The 12,333-nt window shown below is 40.4% G+C and overlaps 8 non-coding genes across 8 annotated transcripts; all 8 read left to right on the top strand.

The window, feature by feature from the left end:
* Positions 1-5,628: 5,628 nt before the first annotated feature.
* Positions 5,629-5,701, top strand: Trnar-acg. Its single transcript has one exon. It is a non-coding gene; the product is annotated as a tRNA-Arg (tRNA).
* A 189-nt stretch (positions 5,702-5,890) lies between these two features.
* Positions 5,891-5,963, top strand: Trnar-acg. The gene has a single exon. It is a non-coding gene; the product is annotated as a tRNA-Arg (tRNA).
* Positions 5,964-6,264: 301 nt separating this feature from the next.
* Positions 6,265-6,337, top strand: Trnar-acg. The gene has a single exon. It is a non-coding gene; the product is annotated as a tRNA-Arg (tRNA).
* A 303-nt stretch (positions 6,338-6,640) lies between these two features.
* On the top strand, positions 6,641-6,713 carry Trnar-acg. The gene has a single exon. It is a non-coding gene; the product is annotated as a tRNA-Arg (tRNA).
* A 302-nt stretch (positions 6,714-7,015) lies between these two features.
* Trnar-acg lies at positions 7,016-7,088 on the top strand. Its single transcript has one exon. It is a non-coding gene; the product is annotated as a tRNA-Arg (tRNA).
* Positions 7,089-7,307: 219 nt separating this feature from the next.
* Trnar-acg lies at positions 7,308-7,380 on the top strand. Its single transcript has one exon. It is a non-coding gene; the product is annotated as a tRNA-Arg (tRNA).
* Positions 7,381-7,600: 220 nt separating this feature from the next.
* Positions 7,601-7,673, top strand: Trnar-acg. The gene has a single exon. It is a non-coding gene; the product is annotated as a tRNA-Arg (tRNA).
* Positions 7,674-8,032: 359 nt separating this feature from the next.
* Positions 8,033-8,106, top strand: Trnan-guu. Its single transcript has one exon. It is a non-coding gene; the product is annotated as a tRNA-Asn (tRNA).
* Positions 8,107-12,333: the final 4,227 nt, after the last annotated feature.

The following is a 12,333-nucleotide window of genomic DNA, read 5'->3' as shown; positions in this document are numbered from 1 at the left end:
TACGTCTATCAACGTAACAATGAGCCTTAGCTACCTATACTTAATCGGTAAATATTCTGTTCTCAGTGACCTAGCTGAATAACTCGATGTTAAGATTAATATCACCAAGCTGCCTTACAAGAACGAAAGGCACTGTACTTACATATATGGAGCTGATTCGTCAGCATCACATGAGCTTAACGTGCTAGGCACTGTCCTCTGTCATTATAACAAAGTTAAGCGAAAACAAAGTAAACTGAAAAAGGTAAACCTAATTGCTATATAATTACAATATAATTGAAACAAAATAAGTCATTCGAGCCGGTGCCTTGGAAATTACCCCAAACTCAAACACAGACCCAAACGGCCAACAGACACATGTAAAAGTGTCGCATATGTCACGGGTCAATTGTAATGGTAACCGAAACTGTTAGTCTAATTCCAATACCAATTTCGAGCGAGTCCATCAGACGAAAAAATACGGTGATCAATGCATAAGCAATGACCAGCCATATAAATCAGTTAATCAGCATCGCAGATAAGCGTGGCAGTGGGCATATGTTCAGCCAATGGGAAACCAATTCACACACCGATACACACTCGCCACGGGATGATAATGGGGCACGCCACCTGAAACCAGTTGTGGAACATGCAACAAACGACATAAATAAACCGCACTAAATATGAACGTAAATCAATGGGTCTATCTATGGGATTGGGCCTCGGGTTGATATAGGGATTGGTTTGTTGTTGTAGGGTAAGCTCTTCTCTCTGCTGGTCCCATTAAATATTTCGGGGGAGCCCTGCATTAACTAATTAGGTGAAGTCAAACAGCAGCAACTTGAATTTATGAGATGATAAAATGCTGGAATAGCTTACTTTAGTTTTGAAGCTGAGACCAACATCGGGTCTAAAATTATTTGGATTTTAATTTACATTTAAGTACTTAATAAATGGTTCGCAGAATGTAGAAAAGCTGAAGGTGGTAATAGCTCATAATCAGAAAGTTAATACATTCTAGTTAATCACTCTATTTATTTAGTTCAGTCTGGTCTTCAGTATCACTTAGAGTGCATTAATTCCAGCGAATCAGTGATTAAACAGCTGAATAGAAATCGAATTTGCCTGAGTGCTGCCTCCTCTCACTCAAGTCAGCAACAAATATTTGGTCATGCATTAACTAATTAGTAACAACGACGACGAGGAAGTGGACGAGGAGCCAGGGAACAATGCTCCTCCGACCACGTCCTCGACCACTTCCTCATTGTCCTGGCGGAGTTCGGAGGTCGGAGGTTCTCCTCCCTTCTGTGGACTTCGTAATTCCGTTTGTGTTTCAGTTTCAGTTCGTGCGTTTCGGCTGCGTGTTTATCTGATTGGAAATGTGCACCCAACAATGGCGACACACAAACACAACACACACGCACACACACACACACAAAACACTTCTTTAGATGATTAGTGCGATAGCCAGGTTATGGCTTCTACCATTCGATTCGATTTAAATGAATTTTAATACCGAGCCAAGAGCAGCGAGCCTCGATTGCAATTCAATTTAGATGGTAACAAACATTATAATCTGTGGGGGTGACTTCCATTAGCCGTATTTATCATTGGACACCAGCGCATCAATGGCGATTCGGTTTTGGTTTGGGTTTGGGTTGGGCTTTGGGTTTTGGGTTTTGGGAATTGGGTGCTCGGTCAAGTCGGCTGTTAAATGTAATTGGTTCTCGCGCTGGTTGGCTGCTCCTGGCACTCTGGCTTTCTGGCCATTCCAATAATTTTACAAAAGCTGCCACAGTTTCAATTAAATTTGCGTTATCACACGCTCACAAACAGTTGCATCCCATTCGCAGAGCTGGCGCTCAGTCCAACGATTGTTCGGCTGTGATAGCACCTACAACTCATTGCCCTAATTAGAATTATTCTAATGAAATTAAATTGCACAAATTGCATTTGCCCGAGCGCAGGGCATTGCGGGGGGTTTTGGGAATTAATTATAGGAATTGCCATATGCCCGTCCATATGCAGCTCTGTCATAATTTGTTTTACATTCGCACAATCAACTGATTAACGTAATGAGTTTCTGCCTCTCTCTCACTGGCCGAACGAACAATTTCATTCCACTGCATTTCTCAGCTAATTTGATTAAATTAGGCACGGATGCCACTGCCACTGGAACAGAAACTGCAACTGCAACTGCAACCGTAACTGCATCTCGTTTTGGCCCATGCAATGTCATCACATGTCCAGCACCCAACTCCAAACATGGCCAATGCATTGGTCCAATGGCCAATGGTGCTGTGGCTGTGAGCCTGGTCATATCAAATGCTTAATGGCAACGGCCCATGTCAATTCGTGGCATATTAAATAGGAAAATTGGCATTGGCAATTGCAACAGATATTAGTTACCTCGTTGGCTTCAATGGGAGGATCAGGGCAAGGCAGGATATTCGTCGACTGTGTAGGTAGGCCTAAGAGTGCCACGGAATTGAAGTACAGGCTATGGACTCAGCGGTTGCCACAGTGGATGCAAATCAATGTTTAGTTGTAAATAAATCCTTATATATTCATTTCTGCAAGTAAATAAAATATTATGAAAATTAGAATTTGCGGGTTAAGGATAATTTGAAAACTAAGAAACAAGATTAAGGAATGTTAGAACTCCATAAGTAAACGGACAGATGTGGTCCGTGATCTATGAGCTAAATTGAGCTAAAATGAGCTAAAATGAGCTAAATTCACGGATGAATCGGCCTAATTCCAATTCATTAGGGATACATAGATCGTCGAGCAACCTTTGGGTTGAGAACCTTTTGCACCACTGTCCAGAACCGGCGCTATCTGGGAGTGCGATCAATTTGTCGCTTGATTGTGTGCGTTTTGCATGGCACATGCAATGAGCCTTGCCTTTTTAGCCTGCCTTTAATCCAAACTCTTGGCCAGTGCTTGCAGTTGGTCCAGCCAGATGGAGTAGGAGATGACGATGGAGGCTGTGGAGAGGTTAACTGGCCTTTGGGTTAGTTGTTGACAACCAGCCAGTGGCCATATTTGTGTATTATTGTTAAGCAAACGCACAAAACACAAAAGCCCAAGAAACGCACAAAACCAAACGAGACGATGCCAAAGAAGAGCCTGGCAAATATGACAAAGGCACATAAATTCGGTAGCTCTGCGAGTGGCAGGGATTCTATAAATAAGATGAACACAAAAACCGAGGGAAAAACATGCAACATGTTGCCCGTCTGTCTGGCCAAGATGCGGTGAAAATTTGTGTCGTCATCCCGGCCAAAAGTGTCAAATTTCACGCAACATGATGCGCTAAATGTGGCCAGAAACTGGCTCCTCTGTTGCCAACTCCTTGCCAATCCCTTTGCCCCTTCTGGCTGCAGCTCAGCACAGTTGCATGTTTATTGTAAATATTATGAAATGTTGATACCTGCGATTGCTGGTCTTTTGGTCTTCTGGTCTTCTGTTCTTCTGGCCAGGCTTCTGCCTGGGGAGAATTTATTGATGCTGCACGATAAATGCGCTTTGAGCATGGCCAAGAAGCTGTCCTGCGAACACGGAGGCATAAATTTCCATTTCCCGAGAATTATGCCACAACGAATTATTGTTCCCGACATAATATCTCGTGTAATTACTCCAGGCAAGGTGATAAGCTGGCAACACTTCATAGTCAATTGCGGGGAAAGTTGGGTTAATTAGATTTTTTTTATTGGCTTAACTTTCGTCATCATTAGGGGCCAAACAACATCATCGAGTGCCTCTGACAGGCGATAAGTGGTTCGATCTGGTCACGGTCTTCAATACCGATCGCAACTCCAACGCTGGAGGCCCGGCCAAAACAATGCATAGTTCTCCGGTTCATTTTTTTTTTTTTGGTTTATTCGGACCGTGGACAACATTAACCTGTTAACCCAAACTGACGGCAAACGGCGACGGGCCAAGTCGCCAAGTCCCCAAGCGAAGTCCCGGGATCCTGAGCTCGGCCTGGTGTCGCCTACTTTTGGGACCAGGTCCCGGATCGGCGGCCGTTTGGACGATGGCCCGACTTAGCTGAATGCAGTGCATGAATAATGCGCGCCCACAGCTCAATAAATTTTCACTCTTTTCGCCACAGCCCCAACTTCAGTTTATTCGCAGTCCGAGTTCCAGTCTTAGTACCAAACCGAAAACCGAAAAAATTCACACATCTTGTGCAGGCCCACCTCCCTCGTTCCCCTGTCCATCTGGATGCCTCTCTCTGCACTTAGCAAAAATGGTAGCTTGAATCGACTTTGTTTTGCAGCGTCTAACATTAATTTAGCGAGTCAATAGCATGCTCAAAACTCAAAACATCTAAGACTTCTAAAATCATAGGATAGTTTATTTACTGTTTATGCACTCCTTAAGTAATGAATTAAATATTCATACATGGCATTTTATATTTCTCGCAGTTTATCAAAGGACTGAACACGGACTGGTCACAGTGCCCGGCACTCGACGCCACAGCAGGGAGGAGCTCCTCCATGCTCCAGCTGGGATGATTCATTTGCTGGCCGCAGAAAAATTCTCAACCAAAAAATAAACGAACAAAAATAACAAGAAGCCAGTGCAGGGAAACACAGATTCAAAGGAGAATGGCAGGGAAAAATTGTTACGAGAACCATTTAAAGGAATTCTCGCGAGTTAGAAGTACGAGACACGATCAGGGGCAGGGATCAGGAATCAAGAATCGGGAATCGGGGGTCGGGGATCGGGGACCATGGTCATGGCCAAAAACAAAAAGATACAGCCGAGCATTAACAGACCTTAGCAGACTGCTTGGGGTCTGCCACCACCTAACCCCACACCTCCTCCTCCACCTTAGACGAGTATTCCTCCTCCTCCGATGCAGTTGCATTTCGCGATTCCATTTCCTTTTCGCATGATTTCTCGGTGTGCGCGCCCACAATTGTCGAGAGATTAGAGATGCTGTAATTCCATGGCCTGCGATGCCGATTGGCCTGGCTTACTCGTTTCTGGGATGGGGGCAACTGCAGCTCCAGCATCTACGATGGCAACAGCTCCAGCAACAACGCCAACACCAGCCACCACGACGACGGCGAAGATGATGATGATGCGGCTGATTTGGGCTTATCACGTTCACGGGAGACTGAAAGACGCTCCACAGGTTTACACGAACCTGGAAGTTGGGATATCTCGGAAAAACTGCAGGGTTTTCTTGGTTATCATACATAGTAGTTTTTCGTTTCTTGTCAAATATTATGATATTCATATGCTTTATATTTTGAGAAAATTTATGGGCAACAAAATACCCATTTAGCTCTAAAAAGCTATAATTTACTGTTTTGTAACCCGATACCAAACACTAAAACCATTTCATTCAATAACCAGATCATATTATAGATCAGTCTCAAAACGGAAACACCTTAATACAAAACTTATGACGTTTGCCCGATGAATACGGAAACTAATTTCAATAATAGTTTTTACGATTGCCGAAATTCAATCTTTGAGCCGTCTATCAAGAAATTAAGTATGGTAATTTACATAATGAGATTCAGAGGGCCCAAAAACGACGAGCGCAAGATCAATGAATATTTCGGGTCTATTTATAGAAACTAGTTTTCCGGCTACATGTTGGCTCCAAGTTTTCGTAAACCCATCGGTCCTGTGGCGCAATGGATAACGCGTCTGACTACGGATCAGAAGATTCCAGGTTCGACTCCTGGCAGGATCGCATTTAATTTTTTATTTTTAAAAATTATTTTCACTTAAGTTGATTCAAATATTAAAATAATTGAATTTTCCTTTCATTAGATTAATGGAAATTATAATTAGTTATAACTTAGGGTACATTATGCTATTAAATTTAACTTTTTGTTTCTATATAAATTAATAAAAATATTGTATTCCAAGTATTTACATCGGTCCTGTGGCGCAATGGATAACGCGTCTGACTACGGATCAGAAGATTCCAGGTTCGACTCCTGGCAGGATCGAATTAATTTTTTTGCTTTCATTTTTTCTAATTTATTTTAAAGTGTATAAAAAATAAATAATGTTAATAAGAGTAATGTTAATGTAAAAACATTTATATCTAAAACGTAACTGCAATTTTAATATGTCTTTTTACTCAAAGATTAAGACATTTATCTTTTCGGTTTTTTACGCGTCTGACTACGGATTAGTTATAAATATTAAAGACTACCTTTAAAAACGTATACTTGATATATAGGTTTTTTTCTTTTAGATAATCTTTTCGTAATTAATCAAAAAATATTATTTCCGTTAGTTTTCAGCGGTCCTGTGGCGCAATGGATAACGCGTCTGACTACGGATCAGAAGATTCCAGGTTCGACTCCTGGCAGGATCGAATTAAGTTTTTTGCTTGCATTTTTTCTAATTTATTTTAAAGTGTATAAAAAATAAATAATGTTAATAAGAGTAATGTTAGAGTAAAAACATTTATATCTTAAATGTATCTGCAATTTTAATATGTATTTTTACTTAAAGAATAAGACATTTATCTTTTCGGTTTTTTACGCGTCTGACTACGGACTAGTTATAAATATTAAGGACTTTACTTTTAAAAACGTAAACTTGGTATATAGATTTTTTTTCTATAGATAATCTTTCCTTAATTAATTAAAAAAAATTATTTCCGTTAGTTTTTAGCGGTCCTGTGGCGCAATGGATAACGCGTCTGACTACGGATCAGAAGATTCCAGGTTCGACTCCTGGCAGGATCGAATTAATTTTTTTGCTTGCATTTTTTCTAATTTATTTCAAAGTGTACAAAAAAAAATAATATTAATAAGAGTAATGTTAGAGTAAAAACATTTATATCTTAAATGTATCTGCAATTTTAATATGACTTTTTACTTAAGGATTAAGATATTTATCTTTTCGGTTTTTTACGCGTCTGACTACGGATTAGTTATAAATATTAAGGACTTTACTTTTAAAAACGTAAACTTGATATATAGTTTTTTTTTTATTAGATAATCTTTCCTTAATTAATTAAAAAAAATTATTTCCGTTAGTTTTAAGCGGTCCTGTGGCGCAATGGATAACGCGTCTGACTACGGATCAGAAGATTCCAGGTTCGACTCCTGGCAGGATCGGTAAGTTAATATTTTTACATATCAAAATGTCGAATTTTTAGAATGCATATTAAACAATTTGAGTCTAAGTCGTATATTCTTCGGTTTATTTTATATCGTTTTGCTTAGTTGTAGATTATCTGTTGTTAACCATTTTAATTAATCGAGAGAAATGGTTATTTTTACATAAAGTGATCGATTTTAATTGATGATGAAAAGTTATTTTCGTTAGATTTCGACGGTCCTGTGGCGCAATGGATAACGCGTCTGACTACGGATCAGAAGATTCCAGGTTCGACTCCTGGCAGGATCGGAAATAAGTAATATATTTTTTATCTATTTTGCGTATTTTAAATCACACAACTCTTATTGCTCTACTTTATCTAAGAGAAAATAGTTATAAAAATAAACAAAATTTAAATAGATTCGTCTGCAGATGGCAAAGTGAAATGTTATTATATTTATCATTCATATCAATACATAGTATTATCTTACATAATTAAGAACAGGTGTTTAACGCAGAAGATTTCACCGGTCCTGTGGCGCAATGGATAACGCGTCTGACTACGGATCAGAAGATTCCAGGTTCGACTCCTGGCAGGATCGAACATAGTTTTTTACTCCATATTATTTTTTCCTCTATTTTTTTTACCGAAATCATTATTATTTAAAAATGTATATTAAAAAAAGTTAACATATTTATTTTACAATTTTTATTTGAAAGTTAAATAGCCCCAAACTATCTAATTTGGACTTCTTCAAGCTTACAAATAAAATTTTACATCTACCTTTATCATTCCACTCTGTTTTAAACAAAAACATTAATGAATCTGTAAGGCAGATCCATTTTACATGCAGTAAAATTCCACAATTATAAATTGTTCATTTTAAGCTTTCTTAAAAATTAGACTCTATCGCTGTTCCGCCCGAATTTCAAATAGCTATTCTGTCTCTCAGTGATCAATGCCTCCGTGGCGCAATTGGTTAGCGCGTTCGGCTGTTAACCGAAAGGTTGGTGGTTCGAGTCCACCCGGGGGCGACTGAAGTATCTTTTTTGAATAGTTTTCGTTTCTTTTTAATATAAAAATTGAATATATAACACCACAAACGTAAAATGTATAAACATTTTTAACCCATTCCTTAAGAGTTTTTCATTATCAATGGATTTTAGGACGGCTTACTATATAACTGAACAACAGAAATCTTCAACTTCTCCGACGTGTAAACCCCAAAGTTGCTGATGCTCAAGATCTGCGGCTTTGGTGTCTGTTAGTCTGCGTCTGCATCTGCGTCTAACAATGGCCACACTGCAGCGGGCCGAAGCCAACTCCGAGTCTGGAGCTTAGTTACTTAGTTAGTGATCCAGGTGGGGGATCTCTGGGTAGCTATACTGCCGCTCCCGCCCGGCACCTCCAGCCAGCTGTATCCCTCGTGTGCATTGCATAAGAGAAATATTTGTGCAATTTGATTTCGCAGAATTGCGAATTCACTGGAATGAATTCCCTTTGCCCCCCGCCCATTTGGGATGGCGGCTTATGCGCATTATGATTATGATGATACCTTTTGCCGCTCTTTGTTTGCTTGTGCCGTTTGTTGTTACTTGTGTTGTTTTCGCCTTGTTTGCTGGTTTGTTAGTCGCTCGCCGCGATTATGGTTGAAATTCTATGCACTTTTTTCGCAGTCCGCACTGATCGCCGTCCGCCGTCCGCAGGCCCCCGGAGTCATGATCTGAGGGCAACTGAGGGAAATTCTGTGGAAAAGCATTTTCTTTCTTTGCCAAGGGAGCGAGCCGCAGGCTGGCGAGATCAACATGGTCCGATTGTGTTTGCAATCATTACAAACGACCACGACCAAGAAAGCGGATCAGTTTTGATTGGTCGGTGCACAGTACGAGCAATTTGTTAAGGGCACCCTACTTACTCCCCCTATTTATTTGCCCTACTCCAACCAAACTGGGTCTTTAATTATGAAACACTAACACAGCAAGGGCACTGGCAAGCACTTGATAATTCAAATTGATTCGCACATATGTAAATATATGACTATTTTAAAACACATTGTTTTTTATCAAGTTCAAAGTATTACTTAATTCAAGCCAATCTAAAACTTGGCCTGTGCATTTAGTTTAAATGCAAGCCTAGGACATTCAAGGTCTCTTAAACACCCACTCACCCTCTCGATTTCCCCACACCCCCTCCTTTGCCATAGTTAAGCACTTTAGGCGACACTTTTTGGTGTGTGTGTGGAAAAACACGCCCCTGTGCCACACGAAACTGAAAATGAAATGAAATGGAAAACGTGGAGAGGCCAAAAACGAGAACTGACCAGAGAACTGGACCCTGTGCAAGCTGCTAGGAAAATGAGACGCTTATCTAAATCTTCATAGTTGGCTAAGCGCGGCACAACCCTCCTCCTCACCTTTCCGCCCCCTCTTGGAGTTTTTTTTTTAGTTCCCTTTCGTTCGTTTTTAATTGCAGCTGAAACGTGAGCGAAATGTAACCAAAAATGCAATTGTGGTAGGAAACCGGGACTGCAGCGTTTCGTTTCCTTCTGCGTTCTTTATGTTATTGAGTTTTTGTCTTTTTTTAGTTTTTTGGTCATTCCTATGGCTAGTTAATCGCGCGCATTCGTGCAGCATTCCTTTGGTCCGGGACTTCCCCTCTCCCCAAAAAAGCCATTCCTAATGAGGAAGGTTCTCTATTTTTTTTTCCGATTCGGCCAGTGGCTGGAGGCCTGACATTTGTCATCGAAACATGTAATTATGCCACTTTGCGTCGAGTTACGAGGAGAACCATTTACAATACGCACTTCTAACGCGGGAAAAATGGGTAAAACCTAGTAGGGAGCCCTTTAAGCCGACCCAAAAGACCTTGACCACATTAGAAATTTGTTTAGCAGCTTGCTACTGCATTCCGATGGAATGCTTCGGAGAAAATGTATTTAATTATGAGCTGGAATAAATTTGTACATTGCATGATTGTTTATGATTAGTACACGACATTATATTACTCCTAAATTACTAATATTAGAGGTATTTATATAGCAAAAACATTTAAGACTCCATTTGCTGCTAAACTAATGTGATTTAAATCAGAAATCTTAACTCTTGGGGAAATGTTGCAAGCGCAAGCAATTTTTCTCAAATTCCAAACCCATCAGGTATTAATAACAAGTATTAGCATGTTACTTAATCACACCGACCATCTAAAGTATGTGTAATGCCCGGAAGAGGCATCTCTCACACATCCAAGGCACTTGGCAACATGTTGCAGGCAAATGGGACTGCATAATTGTCGCCTCACGTGCAACTCGGGCATTTCAGTTTTTTTCCTTTTTTATAATTTTAAAGCATTTCAGGGTTTCAGCACCCAAAAAGCTGTCATTCGCCAAACACACAAACTCCGCACATGTCAATTAAGTGGGCGAGTGAACCCAAACCCAAAGGCGACATGCGAGTTGCAGCCAGATCTGCAAAAAGAGCCCACAATGACAATGGCCTCAATTAGGCCGGTAATAAGCCATAAAAGTATACCCCTCTCCCTCTCTTTTGGCCTTATAAAAACACCTCCTCCTCAGATGATCACGCGATGGTCGTCATTATACGTGGCCCGCACTTCTAAGTTTATAACTTTTCAAGTTTTATAGTTTCCCGGCCGTATTCTGAGCTCCTGGCCAAGTCAATTACACAGCTGAATGGCTGAGAAAAAAATCCAATTGCCAAAAGTCCGGCAGCATAAATCCGAAAAAATACAACAAAATCCCTGAAATTGATGTGCGATATTTGTGTGTGGGTGGGCAGGATGGCATCTCGAGGCGAGTGTCCAGCTTTCGGCTTTAGCGATAAACAAACATAAAAAGTAAACGTCATTCGCATCGCTTCTTCACAGTTCAATTCCTATTTACACAACAACAACGACAAGAGGAGCAGCCATGGCAGAAGCAAAGATATATCCCTCTGAGGAAGATATACAGTGCAGCTTCAATAAATGGCAATAGCTTTTAAAATGGTTTAGAACTTGTATATAAATCTATAGTAACATATAAAGAAATCTGCTGCAACAGAAACAGGCAACTGGAATTGAAAATAATTACATTTAAACTTATAAATTTGAATCACAGCAAATCACTTCAATTGGTCAACATTGTCAGCAACAAAACTTGATACAATAGAAGGCGATATTAGCTTTAACACTTGTAGATATTGTGTAGCTTGTGTAACATCTTGTCCTCTCCATCTAAGAATCCGGCTGGAGCTGCTCTACTGTACTTGCTATGCATTCTGCGCCTGGACAAAATTGTATTTTATTGCCAGGGATTAGACGCAACCCTTTCGCTGCTGGCCTGGTCACTGATAAAGGCCAGCGGTCAGGTCAAGTGGAAGGGTTCGACTTGCAGCTTGAAGCCATCGGAAAGCAATTTATTTACACGTGCCCTGACTCCGAGGATTCCTGCGGCTTAACCCCTTTATATTTGAGCTGATTTGATTCGCATTTTTATGTCCGTCCATAAAGTTTGACAACGCTAAGAATCAATTTTGGCCGAGGCGAGCGTTGTGTTTATGACCAAACCGGATTTAAGCCACAATTAAGTGTGCATGTGGGTAATGTAAGTCAAGTGGTTATCGCATGGCAAACACTCATCTCTATGCCGATCCTCCGTCCACTAACACTAATTAATGCCGGCAATTAAAACCACATTTAGATGACAATCGCCGTGAATAATTGTGCAATATTTGCAAATTTATTGATGAGCACACATCTGTTTATTCTTATTGCTTCTATATTATTTATTCTCATTCTCGCCTCATAGCACGCACCAAAAAAAAATAAAATGAAAGAAATACAAATAGAAACCACCCAGGGAAATGAAATCGAAAGCGGATCAATTGCCCAAAAGATCAATTGGCAATTGACAAAGCGATCGCTCAGTCGAGATACGATTAGATCAATTCATACCACTTCGGGTTGCATTCGAGTGTAAGTGTGTGTACATTGTCCACTGGGGCATTAAATCTCTGTACAAATTTCAAATGTGTTGCGGTTTTCGCCACTCAAGCGCAAAACGAGAAATTCATTAATCCGCCTAGGATTGTGGACTTTTCATCTACTATTTGTTTTTTTTCCCCTTCTCGGTTTTTCTGAGTTTGTCGAGGGTTTGCATTTAGGGCTTGCCTTTCGGCTTAGGCCCATTGTAGATCAATGGCTGGGTTTAATTCAATTATCCCGCGTCGATCGCTTTCCCATTCCCATTCCCATGGCTATTCCCA

Source organism: Drosophila santomea, chromosome 3R (genome assembly GCF_016746245.2).
Source record: "Drosophila santomea strain STO CAGO 1482 chromosome 3R, Prin_Dsan_1.1, whole genome shotgun sequence".
Classification (NCBI taxonomy): Eukaryota; Metazoa; Arthropoda; class Insecta; order Diptera; family Drosophilidae; genus Drosophila; species Drosophila santomea.
This window is presented reverse-complemented; position numbering and strand designations above follow the sequence as displayed.